This window comes from Triturus cristatus, chromosome 1_1, assembly GCF_964204655.1.
Source record: "Triturus cristatus chromosome 1_1, aTriCri1.1, whole genome shotgun sequence".
Lineage (NCBI taxonomy): Eukaryota > Metazoa > Chordata > Amphibia > Caudata > Salamandridae > Triturus > Triturus cristatus.
Genome location: NC_140579.1, coordinates 350,127,448 through 350,146,687, shown reverse-complemented (window position 1 = coordinate 350,146,687; position 19,240 = coordinate 350,127,448).

The following is a 19,240-nucleotide window of genomic DNA, read 5'->3' as shown; positions in this document are numbered from 1 at the left end:
AGTTTTGGAACTTTAAAATTTTCCTCTAAAATCAGCTGAACTACGAATTCCAATGCACTCACCTGTTATCAGGAGAGAACTCAGTGCTGCATCTTTTAGCCCAGCACTGACCCTGAAAAGTAATTCTAAGCGTACTTACCAATAACTTGTATTTCCTTCTATAGGAATCCATTGTATGGGTTTCAGCAGAGAAGTTTCTAAGTGTGGAGTTTTGGAACTTACAAATATTCCTCTAAAATCAGCCAAACTACGAATTCTGATTTACTAACCTGTTATCAAGAGAGAACACAGTGCTGCATCTTTTAGCCCAGCACTGACCCTGAAAAGTAATTCTAAGCGTACTTACCAGTAACTTGTATTTCTTTCCATAGGAATCCATTGTGTGATTTTCAGCAGAAAAATGTCTAAGTGTGGAGTGTTGGAACTTGCAAATATTCCTCTAAAATCAGCCGAACTACGAATTCCGATTTACTCACCTGTTATCAGGAGAGAACTCAGTGCTGCATCTTTTAGCCCAGCACTGACCCTGAAAATTAATTCTAAGCGTACTTACCAGTAACTTGTATTTCCTTCCATAGGAATCCATTGTGTGGTTTTCAGCAGAAAAGTATGAAAGTGTGGAGTTTTGGAACTTACAAATATTCCTCTAAAATCAGCCGAACTACGAATTCCAATTTACTCATCTGTTATCAGGAGAGATCCCAGTGCTACCTCTTTTAGCCCAGCACTGACCCTGAAAAGTAATTCTAAGGGTACTTACCAGTAACTTGTATTTACTTCCATAGGAATCCATTGTGTGGTTCTCAGCAGAGAAGTTTCGAAGTGTGGAGTTTTGGTAGTTACAAATTTTCCTCTAAAATAAGCCAAACTACGAATTCCGATTTACTCACATGTTATCAGGAGAGAACTCAGTGCTGCATCTTCTAGCCCAGCACTGACCCTGAAAAGTAATTCTAAGCGTTCTTACCAGTAGCTTGTATTTACTTCCATAGGAATCCATTGTGTGGTTCTCAGCAGAGAAGTTTCTAAGTGTGGAGTTTTGGAACTTACAAATATTCCTCTAAAATCAGCCAAACTACGAATTCTGATTTACTTACCTGTTATCAAGAGAGAACACAGTGCTGCATCTTTTAGCCCAGCACTGACCCTGAAAAGTAATTCTAAGCGTACTTACCAGTAACTTGTATTTCTTTCCATAGGAATCCATTGTGTGGTTTTCAGCAGAAAAGTTTATAAGTGTGGAGTGTTGGAACTTACAAATATTCCTCTAAAATCAGCCGAACTATGAATTCCGATTTACTCACCTGTTATCAGGAGAGACCTCAGTGCTGAATCTTTAAGGCCAGTACTGATCCTGAAAAGTAATTCTAACCGTACTTACCAGTAACTTGTATTTCCTTCCATAGGGTAACTTTGACTGGTTTCACTTGGAAATTCTTCTAAGTGTGGAGTTTTGGAACTTTAAAATATTCCTCTAAAATCAGCTGAACTACGAATTCCAATTTACTCACCTGTTATCAGGAGAGAACTCAGTGCTGCATCTTTTAGCCCAGCACTGACCCTGAAAAGTAATTCTAAGCGTACTTACCAATAACTTGTATTTCCTTCCATAGGAATCCATTGTATGGGTTTCAGCAGAGAAGTTTCTAAGTGTGGAGTTTTGGAACTTACAAATATTCCTCTAAAATCAGCCAAACTACGAATTCTGATTTACTAACCTGTTATCAAGAGAGAACACAGTGCTGCATCTGTTAGCCCAGCACTGACCCTGAAAAGTAATTCTAAGCGTACTTACCAGTAACTTGTATTTCTTTCCATAGGAATCCATTGTGTGGTTTTCAGCAGAAAAATGTCTAAATGTGGAGTGTTGGAACTTACAAATATTCCTCTAAAATCAGCCGAACTACGAATTCCGATTTACTCACCTGTTATCAGGAGAGAACTCAGTGCTGCATCTTTTAGCCCAGCACTGATCCTGAAAATTAATTCTAAGCGTACTTACCAGTAGCTTGTATTTCCTTCCATAGGAATCCATTGTGTGGTTTTCAGCAGAAAAGTATGAAAGTGTGGAGTTTTGGAACTTACAAATATTCCTCTAAAATCAGCCGAACTACGAATTCCGATTTACTCATCTGTTATCAGGAGAGATCCCAGTGCTACCTCTTTTAGCCCAGCACTGACCCTGAAAAGTAATTCTAAGGGTACTTACCAGTAACTTGTATTTCCTTCCATAGGAATCCATTGTGTTGTTTTCAGCAGAGAAGTTTCGATGTGTGGAGTTTTGGTACTTACAAATTTTCCTCTAAAATCAGCCAAACTACGAATTCTGATTTACTTACTTGTTATCAAGAGAGAACACGGTGCTGCATCTTTTAGCCCAGCACTGACCCTGAAAAGTAATTCTAAGCGTACTTACGAGTAACTTGTATATCTTTCCATAGGAATCCATTGTGTGGTTTTCAGCAGAAAAGTTTATAAGTGTGGAGTGTTGGAACATACAAATATTCCTCTAAAATCAGCCGAACTATGAATTCCGATTTACTCACCTGTTATCAGGAGAGACCTCAGTGCTGAATCTTTAAGGCCAGTACTGATCCTGAAAAGTAATTCTAACTGTACTTACCAGTAACTTGTATTTCCTTCCATAGGGTAACATTGACTGGTTTCACTTAGAAATTCTTCTAAGTGTGGAGTTTTGGAACTTTAAAATTTTCCTCTAAAATCAGCTGAACTACGAATTCCAATGTACTCACCTGTTATCAGGAGAGAACTCAGTGCTGCATCTTTTAGCCCAGCACTGACCCTGAAAAGTAATTCTAAGCATACTTACCAATAACTTGTATTTCCTTCCATAGGAATCCATTGTATGGGTTTCAGCAGAGAAGTTTCTAAGTGTGGAGTTTTGGAACTTACAAATATTCCTCTAAAATCAGCCAAACTACGAATTCTGATTTACTAACCTGTTATCAAGAGAGAACAGAGTGCTGCATCTTTTAGCCCAGCACTGACCCTGAAAAGTAATTCTAAGCGTACTTACCAGTAACTTGTATTTCTTTCCATAGGAATCCATTGTGTGGTTTTCAGCAGAAAAATGTCTAAGTGTGGAGTGTTGGAACTTGCATATATTCCTCTAAAATCAGCCGAACTACGAATTCCGATTTACTCACCTGTTATCAGGAGAGAACTCAGTGCTGCATCTTTTAGCCCAGCACTGACCCTGAAAATTAATTCTAAGCGTACTTACCAGTAACTTGTATTTCCTTCCATAGGAATCCATTGTGTGGTTTTCAGCAGAAAAGTATGAAAGTGTGGAGTTTTGGAACTTACAAATATTCCTCTAAAATCAGCCGAACTACGAATTCCGATTTACTCATCTGTTATCAGGAGAGATCCCAGTGCTACCTCTTTTAGCCCAGCACTGACCCTGAAAAGTAATTCTAAGGGTACTTACCAGTAACTTGTATTTACTTCCATAGGAATCCATTGTGTGGTTCTCAGCAGAGAAGTTTCGAAGTGTGGAGTTTTGGTAGTTACAAATTTTCCTCTAAAATAAGCCAAACTACGAATTCCGATTTACTCACATGTTATCAGGAGAGAACTCAGTGCTGCATCTTCTAGCCCAGCACTGACCCTGAAAAGTAATTCTAAGCGTTCTTACCAGTAACTTGTATTTACTTCCATAGGAATCCATTGTGTGGTTCTCAGCAGAGAAGTTTCTAAGTGTGGAGTTTTGGAACTTACAAATATTCCTCTAAAATCAGCCAAACTACGAATTCTGATTTACTTACCTGTTATCAAGAGAGAACACAGTGCTGCATCTTTTAGCCCAGCACTGACCCTGAAAAGTAATTCTAAGCGTACTTACCAGTAACTTGTATTTCTTTCCATAGGAATCCATTGTGTGGTTTTCAGCAGAAAAGTTTATAAGTGTGGAGTGTTGGAACTTACAAATATTCCTCTAAAATCAGCCGAACTATGAATTCCGATTTACTCACCTGTTATCAGGAGAGACCTCAGTGCTGAATCTTTAAGGCCAGTACTGATCCTGAAAAGTAATTCTAACCATACTTACCAGTAACTTGTATTTCCTTCCATAGGGTAACTTTGACTGGTTTCACTTGGAAATTCTTCTAAGTGTGGAGTTTTGGAACTTTAAAATATTCCTCTAAAATCAGCTGAACTACGAATTCCAATTTACTCACCTGTTATCAGGAGAGAACTCAGTGCTGCATCTTTTAGCCCAGCACTGACCCTGAAAAGTAATTCTAAGCGTACTTACCAATAACTTGTATTTCCTTCCATAGGAATCCATTGTATGGGTTTTAGCAGAGAAGTTTCTAAGTGTGGAGTTTTGGAACTTACAAATATTCCTCTAAAATCAGCCAAACTACGAATTCTGATTTACTAACCTGTTATCAAGAGAGAACACAGTGCTGCATCTTTTAGCCCAGCACTGACCCTGAAAAGTAATTCTAAGCGTACTTACCAGTAACTTGTATTTCTTTCCATAGGAATCCATTGTGTGGTTTTCAGCAGAAAAATGTCTAAGTGTGGAGTGTTGGAACTTACAAATATTCCTCTAAAATCAGCCGAACTACGAATTCCGATTTACTCACCTGTTATCAGGAGAGAACTCAGTGCTGCATCTTTTAGCCCAGCACTGATCCTGAAAATTAATTCTAAGCGTACTTACCAGTAGCTTGTATTTCCTTCCATAGGAATCCATTGTGTGGTTTTCAGCAGAAAAGTATGAAAGTGTGGAGTTTTGGAACTTACAAATATTCCTCTAAAATCAGCCGAACTACGAATTCCGATTTACTCATCTGTTATCAGGAGAGATCCCAGTGCTACCTCTTTTAGCCCAGCACTGACCCTGAAAAGTAATTCTAAGGGTACTTACCAGTAACTTGTATTTCCTTCCATAGGAATCCATTGTGTTGTTTTCAGCAGAGAAGTTTCGATGTGTGGAGTTTTGGTACTTACAAATTTTCCTCTAAAATCAGCCAAACTACGAATTCTGATTTACTTACCTGTTATCAAGAGAGAACACAGTGCTGCATCTTTTAGCCCAGCACTGACCCTGAAAAGTAATTCTAAGCGTACTTACGAGTAACTTGTATATCTTTCCATAGGAATCCATTGTGTGGTTTTCAGCAGAAAAGTTTATAAGTGTGGAGTGTTGGAACTTACAAATATTCCTCTAAAATCAGCAGAACTATGAATTCCGATTTACTCACCTGTTATCAGGAGAGACCTCAGTGCTGAATCTTTAAGGCCAGTACTGATCCTGAAAAGTAATTCTAACCGTACTTACCAGTAACTTGTATTTCCTTCCATAGGGTAACATTGATTGGTTTCACTTAGAAATTCTTCTAAGTGTGGAGGTTTGGAACTCTAAAATATTCCTCTAAAATCAGCCGAACTACGAATTCCGATTTACTCAAATGTTATCAGGAGAGACCTCAGTGCTGAATCTTTAAAGCCAGTACTGACCCTGAAAAGTAATTCTAAGCGTACTTACCAGTAGCTTGTATTTCCTTCAATAGGAATCCATTGTGTGGTTTTCAGCAGAAAAGTATGAAAGTGTGGAGTTTTGGAACTTACAAATATTCCTCTAAAATCAGCCAAACTACGAATTCCGATTTACTCATCTGTTATCAGGAGAGATCCCAGTGCTACATCTTTTAGCCCAGCACTGACCCTGAAAAGTAATTCTAAGCATACTGTTAGATCTGGGGGTCTCTAGTTGGCAGGGTAGGTACCACTGTCCAAGTAGGGACCCTTGCTTCTAGTCAGGGAAAGGGGGATACACTGTTAAGATAACCCCTGCTCACCCTCTAGGTAGCTTGGCCTGAGCAGTCTAGGCTATCAAAGGCAATGTGTAAAGTATTTGTACCAACACTCACAGTAACACAGTGAAAACACCACAGATTTACTCCACACCAGTTTTAGAAAAATAATGTATCTTTACTAAAAACTTCACAAGACCAAATACTACAGACAAACCAACATATACTTCAAAAGGTTACTTTAAAGATAGTTCAAGAGTTTGCAGAAAGTACTCCAGGAAGTCAAAATCAGTGTCCTGCACAGTGCGACTCTCAATGCACAAAATGCGACACTCTCGTGCCCAACAGTACCTGTAGTTGCGATAAGGTTCCCAAAAGCTATAACAAGGAAGATGACAAAGGCGATGCGATGCTCCTGGGATCCTGGGGAGGCTTTGCAGCAGCCCTGCTTCACGCAGCAGAGGTGGATGCGCCGGCTCCGATCTGTAGGGGGAGGATGCGATACCTTTGGCTTTCGTTGCGTAGGTTTCTTAGGGGGAAGCTTCACGCACAGGTTCGATGCGACACTCTTCGATGTGGTGCGATGCGTGGCGCAGCGTTGCCTTCCAGCGCCGCAACTCTCGATGCGCCACGGAACGGGACAATGCGTCGACGCACGCAGCGATTGGAGACTTTTCACGCACCGGCAGCGGTGCGGCCCGCAAACTGGTTCTGCGACAACCCTCGCAATGGCAGGAAGCTTCACGCTTCGGGACGATGCTCGACGCACTCGGCGATGCGGAGACCCTGCGTGTTGCGATGGTGCCGCGATGAAATTTTCCACGCACTCTCGTCTTGCGACACGCAATCAGATGATGCGTTGGGTACCAGTCACTCTTGTTCACGCTTCTGCTTCCCAGCTCCCTCAACACAGCAAAACGACCTCCTGAAGCCCCAAGACTGGGCAAGCACTCCAAGGCAGGTCAGAACTCTCTCAGCAGAGTTCCAGGGGAGCTGGTGGTGAAGTCCTTTTGTTCCTGGGACTTCTTAACAGGGAGCCAGCTCTTCTCAGGCCCTTGGAGATCAGAATCAAAAGAAGGGGACACAGCAAAGTCCTTCCCCTCTCCTTGGCAGCAAAGCAAAACAGCAAGCAGGCAGTCTTCTCCTCTTCAGTCCTTTTCAGCTTTCTCCTTGGCAGAGGTTTCTTCTTAGTTCCACAGTGATCTAAAGTTTAGGTGTCTGGGGTCCTCTTCTTATACCCCTCCAAGTCTTTGTCTCTTGTGTTTCAGTGGGGGGATTCCCCTGCTCAAACCGGTTCCTGGGTGTGCTCTGCTCTGGAGCACCTGGTTCCTTTCAGAGTGACGGGCAGGGTCGTTAGACGCTCAGCAGGAGGTGGAGCCTTCTTTGTGCCAGCAGAGGCAGAGTCCTCAGCCTGGCCAGCAGGGGGTGGAGCCAGCTTTGTGTTTGTCAGGGGCAGCCCTATTCAGACCCAGGGACTACTCCTCCCACCCATCTAAAGCAGATCTCCCTATTCACCCTGCTGCTGACTCATCCAGGCTCCTGGAGCCACCTAGCACATCACCTGACACCAGTCAGCCAACCAGCACACAGGCACACAGGAAGGTTAAACAGGAGAATAGCTACTTTCTAAAAAGTGCTATTCCCACACAGTGAATTTAAAAACCATCTTGCTAAAAAGATGTATAATTAAATTCTGAACACAGAGATACCAAACTTGGATTTTCTACCTTGCCCCTATGGGAAGATAGGCATGTAAACAGCCTTCCCCATTCTATCCTATGGGCAAGATAGCCTCTCAGCAGTGAAAAACGAAAATGGCTGTAATTCACTATCAGGGCATGTTACACACCTCAGTACATGCCCTACCTTTCAGATACACTGCACCCAGCCCAGGGGGGTACCTAGGGCCACCATAGGGATGCCTGACATGTACAGAAAGGGAAGGATAAGGCCTGGTCAGTGGGTGCACTGGCCAGGTCGACATGGCAGTCCTGGACTGCACATAGGCACTGCAAGCAGGCCTAAGACATCATTTTAGCGCTACTCCTGTGGGTGGCACAATCAGTGCTGCAGCCCACTAGTAGCATTTGAATCACCAGCCCTGGCACACGCAGTGCACTTTACTAGGGGCTAACAGGTGAAACAAATATACCAATCATGGATAACCAATCAACACAATAATTTACCAAGGGAGCACTTGCACTTTGACACTGATCAGCAGTGGCAAAGTGCCCAAAGCATCTAAACCAGCAAAAACGAAATCCAGCATAGCATCAAAAATACAGGAGGTAGAGGCAAAAAGTCAGGGGTAACCACGCCAAAGATGCCAGGTCTAACACATACTTACCAGTAACTTGTATTTCCTTCCATAGGAATCCATTGTATGGTTTTCAGCAGAGAAGTTTCGAAGTGTGGAGTTTTGGAACTTACAAATATTCCTCTAAAATCAGACAAACTACGAATTCCGATTTACTCACGTGTTATCAGGAGAGAACTCAGTGCTGCATCTTTTAGCCCATCACTGACCCTGAAAAGTAATTCTAAGCGTACTTACCTATAACTTGTATTTCCTTCCATAGGAATCCATTGTATGGTTTTCAGCAGAGAAGTTTCTAAGTGTGGAGTTTTGGAACTTACAAATATTCCTCTAAAATCAGCCAAACTACGAATTCTGATTTACTAACCTGTTATCAAGAGAGAACACAGTGCTGCATCTTGTAGCCCAGCACTGACCCTGAAAAGTAATTGTAAGCGTACTTACCAGTAACTTGTATTTCTTTCCATAGGAATCCATTGTGTGGTTTTCAGCAGAAAAGTTTCGAAGTGTGGAGTTTTGGAACTAACAAATATTCCTCTAAAATCAGCTGAATTCCGAATTCCGATTTACTCTCCTGTTATCAGGAGAGAACCCAGTGCTGCATCTTTTAGCCCAGCACTGACCCTGAAAAGTAATTCTAGGCGTACTTACCAGTAGCTTGTATTTCCTTCAATAGGAATCCGTTGTGTGGTTTTCAGCAGAAAAGTATGAAAGTGTGAAGTTTTGGAACTTACAAATATTCCTCTAAAATCAGCCGAACTACGAATTCTGATTTACTCACCTGTTATCAGGAGAGACCTCAGTGATGAATCTTTAAGGCCAGTACTGACCCTGAAAATTAATTCTAAGCGTACTTACAAGTAACTTGTATTTCCTTCCATGGGAATCCATTGTGTGGTTTTCAGCAGAAAAGTATCTAAGTGTGGAGTTTTGGAGCTTACAAATATTCCTCTAAAATCAGCCGAACTACGAATTCCGATATACTCAAATGTTATCAGGAGAGACCTCAGTGCTGAATCTTTAAGGCCAGTACTGATCCTGAAAAGTAATTCTAACCGTACTTACCAGTAACTTGTATTTCCTTCCTTAGGCTCACATTGACTGGTTTCACTTGGAAATTCTTCTTAGTGTGGAGTTTTGGAACTTTAAAATATTCCTCTAAAATCAGCCAAACTACGAATTCTTATTTACTCAAATGTTATCAGGAGAGACCTCAGTGCTGCATCTTTTAGCCCAGCACTAACCCTGAAAAGTAATTCTAAGCATACTTACCAGTAACTTGTATTTCCTTCCATAGGAATCCATTGTGTGGTTTTCAGCAGAGAAGTTTCGAAGTGTGGAGTTTTGGTACTTACAAATATTGCTCTAAAATAAGCCAAACTACGAATTCCAATTTACTCACCTGTTATCAGGAGAGAACTCAGTGCTGCATCTTTTAGCCCAGCACTGACCCTGAAAAGTAATTCCAAGCGTACTTACCAATAAGTTGTATTTCCTTCCATAGGAATCCATTGTATGGGTTTCAGCAGAGAAGTATTAAAGTGTGGAGTTTTGGAACTTACAAATATTCCTCTAAAATCAGCCGAACTACGAATTCCGATTTACTCATCTGTTATCAGGAGAGATCCCAGTGCTACATATTTTAGCCCAGCACTGACCCTGAAAAGTAATTCTAAGCATACTTACCAGTAACTTGTATTTCCTTCCATAGGAATCCATTGTGTGGTTTCCAGCAGAAAAGTTTCTAAGTGTGGGGTTTTGGATTTTCTCACCTGTTATCAGGAGAGACCTCAGTGCTGAATCTTTAAGGCCAGTACTGATCCTGAAAAGTAATTCTAACCGTACTTACCAGTAGGTTGAATTTCCTTCCATAGGCTAACATTGACTGGTTTCACTTGGAAATTCTTCTCAGTGTGGAGGTTTGGAACTTTAAAATAATCCTCTAAAATCAGCCGAACTACGAATTCCGATTTACTCACCTGTTAACAGGAGAGACCTCAGTGCTGAATCTTTAAGGCCAGTACTGATCCTGAAAAGTAATTCTAACCGTACTTACTAGTTGGTTGAATTTCCTTCCGTAGGCTAACATTGACTGGTTTCACTTGGCAATTCTTCTCAGTGTGGAGGTTTGGAACTTTAAAATATTCCTCTAAAATCAGCCGAACTACGAATTCCGATTTACTCACCTGTTATCAGGAGAGACCTCAGTGCTGCATCTTTTAGCCTAGCACGGACCCTGAAAAGTAATTCTAAGCGTACTTTCCAGTAACTTGTATTTACTTCCATAGGAATCCATTGTGTGGTTTTCAGCAGAGAAGTTTCTAAGTGTGGAGTTTTGGAACATACAAATATTCCTCTAAAATCAGCCAAACTACGAATTCTGATTTACTTACCTGTTATCAAGAGAGAACACAGTGCTGCATCTTTTAGCCCAGCACTGACTCTGAAAAGTAATTCTAAGCGTACTTACCAGTAACTTGTATTTCTTTCCATAGGAATCCATTGACTGGTTTTCAGCAGAAAAGTTTATAAGTGTGGAGTGTTGGAACATACAAATATTCCTCTAAAATCAGCCGAACTATGAATTCCGATTTACTCACCTGTTATCAGGAGAGACCTCAGTGCTGAATCTTTAAGGCCAGTACTGATCCTGAAAAGTAATTCTAACCGTACTTACCAGTAACTTGTATTTCCTTCCATAGGGTAACATTGACTGGTTTCACTTAGAAATTCTTCTAAGTGTGGAGTTTTGGAACTTTAAAATTTTCCTCTAAAATCAGCTGAACTACGAATTCCAATGTACTCACCTGTTATCAGGAGAGAACTCAGTGCTGCATCTTTTAGCCCAGCACTGACCCTGAAAAGTAATTCTAAGCGTACTTACCAATAACTTGTATTTCCTTCCATAGGAATCCATTGTATGGGTTTCAGCAGAGAAGTTTCTAAGTGTGGAGTTTTGGAACTTACAAATATTCCTCTAAAATCAGCCAAACTACGAATTCTGATTTACTAACCTGTTATCAAGAGAGAACACAGTGCTGCATCTTTTAGCCCAGCACTGACCCTGAAAAGTAATTCTAAGCGTACTTACCAGTAACTTGTATTTCTTTCCATAGGAATCCATTGTGTGGTTTTCAGCAGAAAAATGTCGAAGTGTGGAGTGTTGGAACTTGCAAATATTCCTCTAAAATCAGCCGAACTACGAATTCCGATTTACTCACCTGTTATCAGGAGAGAACTCAGTGCTGCATCTTTTAGCCCAGCACTGACCCTGAAAATTAATTCTAAGCGTACTTACCAGTAACTTGTATTTCCTTCCATAGGAATCCATTGTGTGGTTTTCAGCAGAAAAGAATGAAAGTGTGGAGTTTTGGAACTTACAAATATTCCTCTAAAATCAGCCGAACTACGAATTCCGATTTACTCATCTGTTATCAGGAGAGATCCCAGTGCTACATCTTTTAGCCCAGCACTGACCCTGAAAAGTAATTCTAAGGGTACTTACCAGTAACTTGTATTTACTTCCATAGGAATCCATTGTGTGGTTCTCAGCAGAGAAGTTTCGAAGTGTGGAGTTTTGGTAGTTACAAATTTTCCTCTAAAATAAGCCAAACTACGAATTCCGATTTACTCACATGTTATCAGGAGAGAACTCAGTGCTGCATCTTCTAGCCCAGCACCGACCCTGAAAAGTAATTCTAAGCGTTCTTACCAGTAGCTTGTATTTACTTCCATAGGAATCCATTGTGTGGTTCTCAGCAGAGAAGTTTCTAAGTGTGGAGTTTTGGAACTTACAAATATTCCTCTAAAATCAGCCAAACTACGAATTCTGATTTACTTACCTGTTATCAAGAGAGAACACAGTGCTGCATCTTTTAGCCCAGCACTGACCCTGAAAAGTAATTCTAAGCGTACTTACCAGTAACTTGTATTTCTTTCCATAGGAATCCATTGTGTGGTTTTCAGCAGAAAAGTTTATAAGTGTGGAGTGTTGGAACTTACAAATATTCCTCTAAAATCAGCCGAACTATGAATTCCGATTTACTCACCTGTTATCAGGAGAGACCTCAGTGCTGAATCTTTAAGGCCAGTACTGATCCTGAAAAGTAATTCTAACCGTACTTACCAGTAACTTGTATTTCCTTCCATAGGGTAACTTTGACTGGTTTCACTTGGAAATTCTTCTAAGTGTGGAGTTTTGGAACTTTAAAATATTCCTCTAAAATCAGCTGAACTACGAATTCCAATTTACTCACCTGTTATCAGGAGAGAACTCAGTGCTGCATCTTTTAGCCCAGCACTGACCCTGAAAAGTAATTCTAAGCGTACTTACCAATAACTTGTATTTCCTTCCATAGGAATCCATTGTATGGGTTTCAGCAGAGAAGTTTCTAAGTGTGGAGTTTTGGAACTTACAAATATTCCTCTAAAATCAGCCAAACTACGAATTCTGATTTACTAACCTGTTATCAAGAGAGAACACAGTGCTGCATCTTTTAGCCCAGCACTGACCCTGAAAAGTAATTCTAAGCGTACTTACCAGTAACTTGTATTTCTTTCCATAGGAATCCATTGTGTGGTTTTCAGCAGAAAAATGTCTAAGTGTGGAGTGTTGGAACTTACAAATATTCCTCTAAAATCAGCCGAACTACGAATTCCGATTTACTCACCTGTTATCAAGAGAAAACTCAGTGCTGCATCTTTTAGCCCAGCACTGACCCTGAAAATTAGTTCTAAGCGTACTTACCAGTAGCTTGTATTTCCTTCCATAGGAATCCATTGTGTGGTTTTCAGCAGAAAAGTATGAAAGTGTGGAGTTTTGGAACTTACAAATATTCCTCTAAAATCAGCCGAACTACGAATTCCGATTTACTCATTTGTTATCAGGAGAGATCCCAGTGCTACCTCTTTTAGCCCAGCACTGACCCTGAAAAGTAATTCTAAGGGTACTTACCAGTAACTTGTATTTCCTTCCATAGGAATCCATTGTGTTGTTTTCAGCAGAGAAGTTTCGATGTGTGGAGTTTTGGTACTTACAAATTTTCCTCTAAAATCAGCCAAACTACGAATTCTGATTTACTTACCTGTTATCAAGAGAGAACACAGTGCTGCATCTTTTAGCCCAGCACTGACCCTGAAAAGTAATTCTAAGCGTACTTACGAGTAACTTGTATATCTTTCCATAGGAATCCATTGTGTGGTTTTCAGCAGAAAAGTTTATAAGTGTGGAGTGTTGGAACTTACACATATTCCTCTAAAATCAGCAGAACTATGAATTCCGATTTACTCACCTGTTATCAGGAGAGACCTCAGTGCTGAATCTTTAACGCCAGTACTGATCCTGAAAAGTAATTCTAACCGTACTTACCAGTAACTTGTATTTCCTTCCATAGGGTAACATTGATTGGTTTCACTTAGAAATTCTTCTAAGTGTGGAGGTTTGGAACTCTAAAATATTCCTCTAAAATCAGCCGAACTACGAATTCCAATTTACTCAAATGTTATCAGGAGAGACCTCAGTGCTGAATCTTTAAGGCCAGTACTGACCCTGAAAAGTAATTCTAAGCGTACTTACCAGTAGCTTGTATTTTCTTCAATAGGAATCCATTGTGTGGTTTTCAGCAGAAAAGTATGAAAGTGTGGAGTTTTGGAACTTACAAATATTCCTCTAAAATCAGCCGAACTACGAATTCCGATTTACTCATCTGTTATCAGGAGAGATCCCAGTGCTACATCTTTTAGCCCAGCACTGACCCTGAAAAGTAATTCTAAGCATACTTACCAGTAACTTGTATTTCCTTCCATAGGAATCCATTGTATGGTTTTCAGCAGAGAAGTTTCGAAGTGTGGAGTTTTGGAACTTACAAATATTCCTCTAAAATCAGACGAACTACAAATTCCGATTTACTCACCTGTTATCAGGAGAGAACTCAGTGCTGCATCTTTTAGCCCAGCACTGACCCTGAAAAGTAATTCTAAGCATACTTACCAGTAACTTGTATTTCCTTCCATAGGAATCCATTGTGTGGTTTTCAGCAGAGAAGTTTCGAAGTGTGGAGTTTTGGTACTTACAAATATTGCTCTAAAATAAGCCAAACTACGAATTCCAATTTACTCACCTGTTATCAGGAGAGAACTCAGTGCTGCATCTTTTAGCCCAGCACTGACCCTGAAAAGTAATTGTAAGCGTACTTACCAATAAGTTGTATTTCCTTCCATAGGAATCCATTGTATGGGTTTCAGCAGAGAAGTATGAAAGTGTGGAGTTTTGGAACTTACAAATATTCCTCTAAAATCAGCCGAACTACGAATTCCGATTTACTCATCTGTTATCAGGAGAGATCCCAGTGCTACATCTTTTAGCCCAGCACTGACCCTGAAAAGTAATTCTAAGCATACTTACCAGTAACTTGTATTTCCTTCCATAGGAATCCATTGTGTGGTTTTCAGCAGAAAAGTTTCTAAGTGTGGGGTTTTGGAACTTACAAATATTCCTCTAAAATCAGCCGAACTACGAATTTCGATTTTCTCACCTGTTATCAGGAGAGACCTCAGTGCTGAATCTTTAAGGCCAGTACTGATCCTGAAAAGTAATTCTAACCGTACTTACCAGTAGGTTGAATTTCCTTCCATAGGCTAACATTGACTGGTTTCACTTGGAAATTCTTCTCAGTGTGGAGGTTTGGAACTTTAAAATAATCCTCTAAAATCAGCCGAACTACGAATTCCGATTTACTCACCTGTTAACAGGAGAGACCTCAGTGCTGAATCTTTAAGGCCAGTACTGATCCTGAAAAGTAATTCTAACCGTACTTACTAGTTGGTTGAATTTCCTTCCATAGGCTAACATTGACTGGTTTCACTTGGCAATTCTTCTCAGTGTGGAGGTTTGGAACTTTAAAATATTCCTCTAAAATCAGCCGAACTACGAATTCCGATTTAGTCACCTGTTATCAGGAGAGACCTCAGTGCTGCATCTTTTAGCCTAGCACGGACCCTGAAAAGTAATTCTAAGCGTACTTTCCAGTAACTTGTATTACCTTCCATAGGAATCCATTGTGTGGTTTTCAGCAGAGAAGTTTCTAAGTGTGGAGTTTTGGAACATACAAATATTCCTCTAAAATCAGCCAAACTACGAATTCTGATTTACTTACCTGTTATCAAGAGAGAACACAGTGCTGCATCTTTTAGCCCAGCACTGACTCTGAAAAGTAATTCTAAGCGTACTTACCAGTAACTTGTATTTCTTTCCATAGGAATCCATTGTGTGGTTTTCAGCAGAAAAGTTTATAAGTGTGGAGTGTTGGAACATACAAATATTCCTCTAAAATCAGCCGAACTATGAATTCCGATTTACTCACCTGTTATCAGGAGAGACCTCAGTGCTGAATCTTTAAGGCCAGTACTGATCCTGAAAAGTAATTCTAACCGTACTTACCAGTAACTTGTATTTCCTTCCATAGGGTAACATTGACTGGTTTCACTTAGAAATTCTTCTAAGTGTGGAGTTTTGGAACTTTAAAATTTTCCTCTAAAATCAGCTGAACTACGAATTCCAATGTACTCACCTGTTATCAGGAGAGAACTCAGTGCTGCATCTTTTAGCCCAGCACTGACCCTGAAAAGTAATTCTAAGCGTACTTACCAATAACTTGTATTTCCTTCCATAGGAATCCATTGTATGGGTTTCAGCAGAGAAGTTTCTAAGTGTGGAGTTTTGGAACTTACAAATATTCCTCTAAAATCAGCCAAACTACGAATTCTGATTTACTAACCTGTTATCAAGAGAGAACACAGTGCTGCATCTTTTAGCCCAGCACTGACCCTGAAAAGTAATTCTACGCGTACTTACCAGTAACTTGTATTTCTTTCCATAGGAATCCATTGTGTGGTTTTCAGCAGAAAAATGTCTAAGTGTGGAGTGTTGGAACTTGCAAATATTCCTCTAAAATCAGCCGAACTACGAATTCCGATTTACTCACCTGTTATCAGGAGAGAACTCAGTGCTGCATCTTTTAGCCCAGCACTGACCCTGAAAATTAATTCCAAGCGTACTTACCAGTAACTTGTATTTCCTTCCATAGGAATCCATTGTGTGGTTTTCAGCAGAAAAGTATGAAAGTGTGGAGTTTTGGAACTTACAAATATTCCTCTAAAATCAGCCGAACTACGAATTCCGATTTACTCATCTGTTATCAGGAGAGATCCCAGTGCTACATCTTTTAGCCCAGCACTGACCCTGAAAAGTAATTCTAAGGGTACTTACCTGTAACTTGTATTTCCTTCCATAGGAATCCATTGTGTTGTTTTCAGCAGAGAAGTTTCGAAGTGTGGAGTTTTGGTACTTACAAATTTTCCTCTAAAATAAGCCAAACTACGAATTCCGATTTACTCACATGTTATTAGGAGAGAACTCAGTGCTGCATCTTCTAGCCCAGCACTGACCCTGAAAAGTAATTCTAAGCATTCTTACCAGTAACTTGTATTTACTTCCATAGGAATCCATTGTGTGGTTTTCAGCAGAGAAGTTTCTAAGTGTGGAGTTTTGGAACTTACAAATATTCCTCTAAAATCAGCCAAACTACGAATTCTGATTTACTTACCTGTTATCAAGAGATAACACAGTGCTGCATCTTTTAGCCCAGCACTGACCCTGAAAAGTAATTCTAAGCGTACTTACCAGTAACTTGTATTTCTTTCCATAGGAATCCATTGTGTGGTTTTCAGCAGAAAAGTTTATAAGTGTGGACTGTTGGAACTTACAAATATTCCTCTAAAATCAGCCGAACGATGAATTCCGATTTACTCACCTGTTATCAGGAGAGACCTCAGTGCTGAATCTTTAAGGCCAGTACTGATCCTGAAAAGTAATTCTAACCGTACTTACCAGTAACTTGTATTTCCTTCCATAGGGTAACATTGACTGGTTTCTCTTGGAAATTCTTCTAAGTGTGGAGTTTTGGAACTTTAAAATATTCCTCTAAAATCAGCTGAACTACGAATTCCAATTTACTCACCTGTTATCAGGAGAGAACTCGGTGCTGCATCTTTTAGCCCAGCACTGACCCTGAAAAGTAATTCTAAGCGTACTGACCAATAACTTGTATTTCCTTCCATAGGAATCCATTGTATGGGTTTCAGCAGAGAAGTTTCTAAGTGTGGAGTTTTGGAACTTACAAATATTCCTCTAAAATCAGCCGAACTACGAATTCCGATTTACTCACTTGTTATCAGGAGAGAACTCAGTGCTGCATCTTTTAGCCCAGCACTGACCCTGAAAATTAATTCTAAGCATACTTACCAGTAACTTGTATTTCCTTCCATAGGAATCCATTGTGTGGTTTTCAGCAGAAAAGTATGAATGTGTGGAGTTTTGGAACTTACGAATATTCCTCTAAAATCAGCCGAACTACGAATTCCGATTTACTCATCTGTTATCAGGAGAGATCCCAGTGCTACCTCTTTTAGCCCAGCACTGACCCTGAAAAGTAATTCTAAGGGTACTTACCAGTAACTTGTATTTACTTCCATAGGAATCCATTGTGTGGTTCTCAGCAGAGATGTTTCGAAGTGTGGAGTTTTGGTAGTTACAAATTTTCCTCTAAAATAAGCCAAACTACGAATTCCGATTTACTCACATGTTATCAGGAGAGAACTCAGTGCTGCATCTTCTAGCCCAGCACTGACCCTGAAAAGTAATTCTAAGCGTTCTTACCAGTAACTTGTATTTACTTACATAGGAATCCATTGTGTGGTTCTCAGCAGAGAAGTTTCTAAGTGTGGAGTTTTGGAACTTACAAATATTGCTCTAAAATCAGCCAAACTACGAATTCTGATTTACTTACCTGTTATCAAGCGAGAACACAGTGCTGCATCTTTTAGCCCAGCACTGACCCTGAAAAGTAATTCTAAGCGTACTTACCAGTAACTTGTATTTATTTCCATAGGAATCCATTGTGTGGTTTTCAGCAGAAAAGTTTATAAGTGTGGAGTGTTGGAACTTACAAATATTCCTCTAAAATCAGCCGAACTATGAATTCCGATTTACTCACCTGTTATCAGGAGAGACCTCAGTGCTGAATCTTTAAGGCCAGTACTGATCCTGAAAAGTAATTCTAACCGTACTTACCAGTAACTTGTATTTCCTTCCATAGGGTAACTTTGACTGGTTTCACTTGGAAATTCTTCTAAGTTTGGAGTTTTGGAACTTTAAAATATTCCTCTAAAATAAGCTGAACTACGAATTCCAATTTACTCACCTGTTATCAGGAGAGAACTCAGTGCTGCATCTTTTAGCCCAGCACTGACCCTGAAAAGTAATTCTAAGCGTACTTACCAATAACTTGTATTTCCTTCCATAGGAATCCATTGTATGGGTTTCAGCAGAGAAGTTTCTAAGTGTGGAGTTTTGGAACTTACAAATATTCCTCTAAAATCAGCCGAACTACGAATTCCGATTTACTCACCTGTTATCAGGAGAGAACTCAGTGCTGCATCTTTTAGCCCAGCACTGACCCTGAAAATTAATTCCAAGCGTACTTACCAGTAACTTGTATTTCCTTCCATAGGAATCCATTGTGTGGTTTTCAGCAGAAAAGTGTGAAAGTGTGGAGTTTTGGAACTTACAAATATTCCTCTAAAATCAGCCGAACTACGAATTCCGATTTACTCATCTGTTATCAGGAGAGATCCCAGTGCTACATCTTTTAGCCCAGCACTGACCCTGAAAAGTAATTCTAAGGGTACTTACCTGTAACTTGTATTTCCTTCCATAGGAATCCATTGTGTTGTTTTCAGCAGAGAAGTTTCGAAGTGTGGAGTTTTGGTACTTACAAATTTTCCTCTAAAATAAGCCAAACTACGAATTCCGATTTACTCACATGTTATCAGGAGAGAACTCAGTGCTGCATCTTCTAGCCCAGCACTGACCCTGAAAAGTAATTCTAAGCATTCTTACCAGTAACTTGTATTTACTTCCATAGGAATCCATTGTTTGGTTTTCAGCAGAGAAGTTTCTAAGTGTGGAGTTTTGGAACTTACAAATATTCCTCTAAAATCAGCCAAACTACGAATTCTGATTTACTTACCTGTTATCAAGAGATAACACAGTGCTGCATCTTTTAGCCCAGCACTG